The following is a 6,835-nucleotide window of genomic DNA, read 5'->3' as shown; positions in this document are numbered from 1 at the left end:
TCCCAACTTTTCCCTCCACATCAATGAGTGGATTAAACTTTCAGATTTGTCCACAGTTGATCGTCTGGGATCAAGATGACGCTCACTTGCCGGTGCGCTTTGAGATCCTTGTCTTGTTGAAACACCCAATTTAGAGATCAAACATCGTGACCTCTTGATTATGCTGATGTATTCAAATCTTGTCTGGCACACAATGTGTAGCCCAAAGGCATGACACCTCAGCCACTGTGCTTTAAAGTGTTTGGGATGAATTTTGCCTTTTAGTCCACAAAATGTTTTTTTCTCTTTCTTTTAACCTCAAGCTCTTGGGCCTTGCAGGTACTTATCGCAGATAAGTTTGCACAAATGTCCTTGTTTTGTTCTGATGCATTTACTTTATGCCACAAGCTGATGTGTAGCAGTTGGCGAAATTGCAACACTGCTCTAGTAGTTAACCACCAGGCGTGTCTGCAACAAAAAAAAAATGTCTGTCCACTTAGGTCTTCAGCTTTGATGTCGTTTAACGAGGCGTTAATGTTTGCACAATCAAACTGACTGAAATGTGTGGACTCTTATGATTTCCTTTGGACTCCCCGTTTCCTCACATTACCCATTCAAAGTCTGACTGGAGATAACATGGGCGCCATTAAACGACACAAATTCAGCCATTACTAAGGCAAGGTCTTCTCAGAGCAAATTGCAGCTTCTCGTTGCTCCTTTTCATGCATAATGTAATGGTTTCAGTCTGGCCGATCAGAGCGGGGAAGTGGTGGTGTTGGGTGGGAAGTGGTGGTGTTGGGGGGAAGTGGTGGTGTTGGGGGGAAGTGGTGGTGTTGGGGGGAAGTGGTGGTGTTGGGGCGGCGCGTGGAGGGCGAGGGCGGGAGGGTTCTGAGGCAAACCGCTCGTTATGCCCCACGTCTCAGTAGCTCATCAGCGAGCAGCCAGTTCATCATTAAATGTAATGTGTGATTAAATATTTATTCGGTCCGCGGCCACCGCTGCGCCGTGTTGGATTTACATGGCCATCATTAAAGGACATCAGCTGCAGGATTAATGGAGTAAAAGGGCAACTCGAATCCAAATACTTTCCGGTTCACTCACCGCTCGCTTTTCCAGTGTCTGGCAGACAAATGACGGCGTTTCTTCTTGTTGGCGTGTCGAACGCTCGCGGCGCGACACGCTGACCTTCGACCGCCTCCACGCTTTTGCCTTGTCGACAAATGGCGCGGCGTCGGGCCGCCCAATCCTGCATGGTGTCGTTGCGGCGAAAGGCGCAAGCGGAAAGGGAAACAAAAGCCAACTTTGTTCGCTACTGTTGAGCAAACGGTAATGTTTGTTACACCGGGGTGAAAGCAGGAAGTCCCGGAGAACGAGGTGAAAGTCTTAGTGACTGTTCTTGGAGTTTAAAAGTGACTGGAATTGCACCAATCAGTGATTAGCAATGACATTGGTTCATTAATTAACATAAAAAATACATCTGGAATAAATAGCGTGTCTCGGACCTGCATGGAATAAATCTGCGAAACGTTTGCAGAGCGGGAAGAGTTGTCTTTCAGTTGCAGAGATTCGCAATGCTAACATGCTAGCCTAGGCTAACCTCTCACAAAAAATGACGTGCTTCCCGCTTTGAACATTGACTACTCATTAATGCATTTTATCATGTCTTTTGTGCCACATCTCAATAAATACAAGTTAATGATATTTTCTTCCAGACCAAAGAAAGCCTGAAATAAATATTTTATTTTGGATGCTCCAGCATGGAGAAAATTTCCTGCTCTTGTAGGGTTTGTGTTTTTCCCCAAAGTGCCATTCTAATTCAAGTAATCTGCAATTTCATATTTTTTTCTAATCCGAAAAAAAAGCAAGTTGATGCCAAAGAAGTGAATTAAAAAAGGAAAAACATAATTTTGACTCTTTACAATAAGGAATTCCAAGGAACCTTCTGGCAGACGTTCGTAGCCATACTTTTATAATGATTTATTTATTTATTTATTTTAAATCAGCAGCTCGATTTATAATTCCTGAAATGGTTAATGCCACCGTCACATTTTTGGCAGACGTCACCCTTTTTAATTTCTGGCTCTCAGCTGCTGTTTGCTGTGAGGATTAATGCTGACTGAACACCATGTTTCCCTTCAAAACAATTAAACCCACAGTAATCTGTGGAGGCCGGTGGCTTAACGCTGGCACTTTGTTTATGACGTCTGCTGCGCTGCACCCACTGTAAACAATTAACTGCATCGCAATGACATCTCCGTGTTGGTTAAAACAATGAGAGAACTTGAGTTAATTAAAGTCAGGTATATTTTCATTGTCCAAAGCTGGGTTTTTTTCTGCGCGTGTATTGATATTTATGACTTTCTTTTCTAGAGTTTTCTCAGTAGAAAGCCTGCAACTCATGACCACCCTTCCATCTTCATTTCGTATAAATCCAAACGTTCTGTCCGTGGAAATGCCACACTTTCCCATCGTAACACAGCTCCATGCTCAGTCGGGTGACGTGCATTTCAACATGTCTTACCTCTTGTGCACCCGGATTTGCACGAGGAACTACACCTGAAATAGTTTGTTTTTGCAGCACAAGACACACGGTGAGCCCCGTTACCCCCTTTTGCCACTGAAACTCTGTACAGAAAATGAGAGATTAAGTGAGATCTTTTCAGGTCCTGATTTGCCTCACGTTCCAATTTTAAACTTGTTGCACCGCAGCATTTATATTGGGGCTGCTTAATAATTAATAAGTGGCACAAACAGGGGTGGTTATCCCTTCACATTTTGTGTGGTGGGGGGAAATGGAACTTAATACAGTAATTACTCAGATTTATGGCTGTATGACCTGTGGTGGACCAAGTGGGGAAGCAGAACACTGACTGAAGGCAATCCGAGGATGAGCTCACGCATTTTCATGTTTGCGTTGTTTTTTTTTTTGCTTTGTTTTTTTTTTGTTTTTTTTTTATGAAGTCAGTGGAGCACAGCAGGAGTGTTAGAAAGTCATCCACTGAACAAACACTCAGGACGCCACAGCGCCGCTTCGCTTTGCTTTGCTGGGTAACTCGACACGGTTTAGGCCTCTCTGCAGGATCAATCTACATATACATGTGCAGACTCCCAGCAGGGTTCAGCTCCAGCTCATTACTGCCAGATGAAATGGAGCGCGGCGCACGCGTCGGGATTAAGCGGCTAATAAATAAATAAATAAATAAATAAAAAGCGGGGGCCCCGACGGCGGCCCCCGGACTCGTTCCTACACGAATCTTGTGTGTAAACACGATTATTTTGCCGTGTTAAGGACCCAGACGACGCATAAACGGTGCGCGTTGAACCTTGACGTCTATATGGGAGATCTTCGAACCAGCTTTATCGATATCCGGTCCCGCCGCCGGCAGATAAATATGGCTGCAGGAGTTTGTTCATCATCATTGGGGACGGCAGGCCAGCTCCGGCTTGTCTGCAGGAGCCAGACAATGTTGTTTATTGTTGAGCGCTGAAGCCGCCTGGCTTCCCTGTCATTGCCACAGGACAGACATACTGTACCTAATGGAAAATCAAATTCTCCTCCCTCTGAAAAACCAGTGCGATTTTGCCTCTGGAAAAGCGAGAAACATGTGCATGGATTGTAAAAATGGTTTGAGATTTCCCTTGAACTTCCCTTCAGCATTGTTGAGTGTTTCCTTTGGAGATGCTGAAATAATTGCGTTTCCTGCAGAAATGCTGCGAATGCTGCAAGCTGAACGATCACAATTCACAACAAAACGAACCTCTTCAAGTAACGTGAGAGCGTATTGATTGGTTGAAAGCTGAGCTGAGCTTGAGCTGAAAAGGCGCAATCTGGAGAGCTAATCTGGAGGCCAGTGTGAAAAACCGAGAATATAATCCACGCCATAAAACAACCTTCAGCAAACATTCTTTTGTGAATCCCGCAAAGTTTTCGAAACAAACATTTCTCCTGGTCTTTTAGCATTTTTTGTGTGAAAATCCAACACATTTGTTGCTCTGAAAATCTTATTTGTTTGATTTATTTTGTTTTTCATTTCCTGCCTTTATCTGTGATCATGTGTACATGGGAGTAATTTCGACCTCAGACTTTAAACGGAATAATTTCCCTTTGTTCAGACTCGACACTTCCTCGGTGTTCGCCATGCGCGATACGACCGGAAGCATCAAATATTCATTCGGTCTGTCTTCACGGCGAACAGCTGATGGACAAATAGTGAAGGGTAAAAATGCAGTTGGACCACCAGAAAAGGAGGAAAACACCCTCCAGCGTTCAACCTTAAGGCTTAATCACAGTTAATAGTAACGACGGGGAACGCTGGAGAAAATATAGTTCAGTTTATTGATCACAAGTGCTTTAAAGGGGCATTCTAATAGAAAAAAGGAGAAGCAATACTCACCAAACTGGCCTCCAGCTGTAATAACTTTCATTTGAAGATTCTCCTTACAAGAACTTTCGTTTGAAGCGAGAGTTTCGCCCTGAGCTCCTGGAATCTGTCTTCAAATCATTTTTGAGCCTGTAGACATAATCAAACTACCTTGCCAACGCGACACTAAGGCGGTAAGACGCTGACTGTCCGTCTTTAAACATCCTGATTTAAACCAAAAATTCGCCATTGTTCGAAAATAAATGGTCTTTGTCTTATCGAACTTTGCAGTCCATCTTCTTTTATTCGAAACGCAGATTTTCCTGTGGGGATGAACCGCCTTCCTTCGCCGTCGTCTCTCCGAAAATCAAAGTTCTGAAAGTTTGGCCAGAGAAGAAGAATTAGAAGAAGAAGAAGAAGAAGAAGAAGAAGAAGCCGCCGTCACTCCAAAAGCAACGTAAAAACACCAAGTCAGTCTCTGCCCGATTTTGTAAATTTCACGACAAAACATGTTCATTTTTGTGACAAAGATCCAAAAGCTCACCTGCTTCCTCTATGCTAAACACGCTATGATTAATTCTCTTCATAATAGAATATAGAAACACACATTATGGCCTTTCATAGTTGAGTGTCATTATTAATAATACTAGTATATATTGTATAAGCTCAATGAAGTCCTACAATACAAATAATTCACTCAACAATTGTTATTTAGCAAATTAGCAAATCAAATTAGCTACTGAATATGGTTCAAAGGCTGCTGAGAAACTGGCACTTGGTTGAAGTGTTTAGATATTGATACTTTGACTAAACCCTGCAGCTTTCGTCGTTCATGTTTGAATGCGTTCTCTACAGGAAGCGGTGGTGGGGAGGGGGAAATTGGATCAGAGCGATTTGAAAGACTCTGCAGCCTGCACAGATGAGCTGATGGCGAGTAATAACATGGTCTGATGCGACGCCGCTCTCTGTGCTCAGAGAGGAAGTAAAGACGTGCAGAGTAAAGAAAATGTAAATGAGGAAAATGAAGAGCAAAAGAAGCGAAAGCACACCAAAGCCACACTTGAAGGGTGAGTGATGAGAAGTGGAGGGAGTGTGTGAGTGTGTGTGACATAACGCATGCATGTTTTATTACACTCATGTGAAATGAGTGATTAGCCCTTCATGAGCTTATTCAGTACTTAAAAAGTGCTCCATCTTTAAATACCCTGAATGTTGTGGGCTATGTTTCCATTACAAATGTGCACAAAACTTTGTCAATATTTCATTAATGCCAAAAAAAACAACACACAATTGGAAAATTGCAACCACTGGTGTTTCTGCTAAATGGTAACATTGGCGCAAAAAGTCATGAAAAATGCAACGCCATCAACCTCTAACAACTTCCTGTTATCTGTTTCGTCTTCCGGCAGCGGTGACGTCCGGTTGTTTGATCACACGACGCAAAAAAAAAAAAAAAAGCGGGTTTCCATCGCAGTTTTGTGAATTCGACAAGGCTGGAAAAACAAACAAACAAACAAACAAAAACACCCGGTCCTCGCTCAAACACCTTCGACTGAAAGACATTATTTAAAAAAAAAAATGTCAGTATTTCCATTAAGCCAATTCACTTTCGTCATTCCACCTCGTGCCATCGTGTGGTCGATGGAAGCGCAGCTAAAGACCAGATCATTTTCTGATTTAATGTACGCAACAAGAAAAATATGTCATACATTTATATTTTCGTTCTCTTTCCGCTCCTTTCATGCTATTGTTTTTCTCAAACGCCGCTTAAAACATTTCGTACAGAAAATGTCTTCCGGATCCGTCTTTTACCTGCTGAGGCAACTAATCCGTAATTTAACGCGGTGCCACTCAAACCCAATTTAAAGATGCTGAATGCGGTGATGAGAACCCAGTCGCTCCGTTATGACATCAGAAGAAATACCCCGTGTATTAACAACCTGCCTATCAATTAGCATTTTACCTCATCTTTCTTATCCCACTGCGATGGAAAACACAACTCTTCTTCTGCAGGTTTTATGAAACAGTTAAAATGATCCCATGCATTTGTTGTCAAGCGCATGTCACTGAAATCGAGGTATTCGTACTCCGCTATTTAAGACAAAAACATTTGTGAATATCACATTTTTATCACCAAGCTGAAAGTAGTTCATGTTTAATTTGAATCTTTTTACTGTGGATCTTCTTATGTGTCTTGAATAAAGATATGATGATGATGATGATGATGATGATGATGATGATGATGATGAAAAATTAGAATTAAAATTTGAGTACACACAAATAGGGGTGGGCATTTATTATGTCGTTTATCATAATACATTTCTTAAGAGCTTTGATTTATCACTGTCAGTTATTGATGTTTACAGCCCCCCGACGCCCCCAAAAAACTGTTCGTGATGTCAGAATTGTGACTGTTTTATGCCGACCTCTTCAAAAATTGACGAAGGCATCTCTGCGTTTTGGTCTGGATCGGTTGGATTACGCAGCAGCGGCGA

Source organism: Poeciliopsis prolifica, unplaced genomic scaffold, assembly GCF_027474105.1.
Source record: "Poeciliopsis prolifica strain line A6 unplaced genomic scaffold, Auburn_PproV2 SCAFFOLD042, whole genome shotgun sequence".
NCBI lineage: Eukaryota > Metazoa > Chordata > Actinopteri > Cyprinodontiformes > Poeciliidae > Poeciliopsis > Poeciliopsis prolifica.
This window is presented reverse-complemented; position numbering follows the sequence as displayed.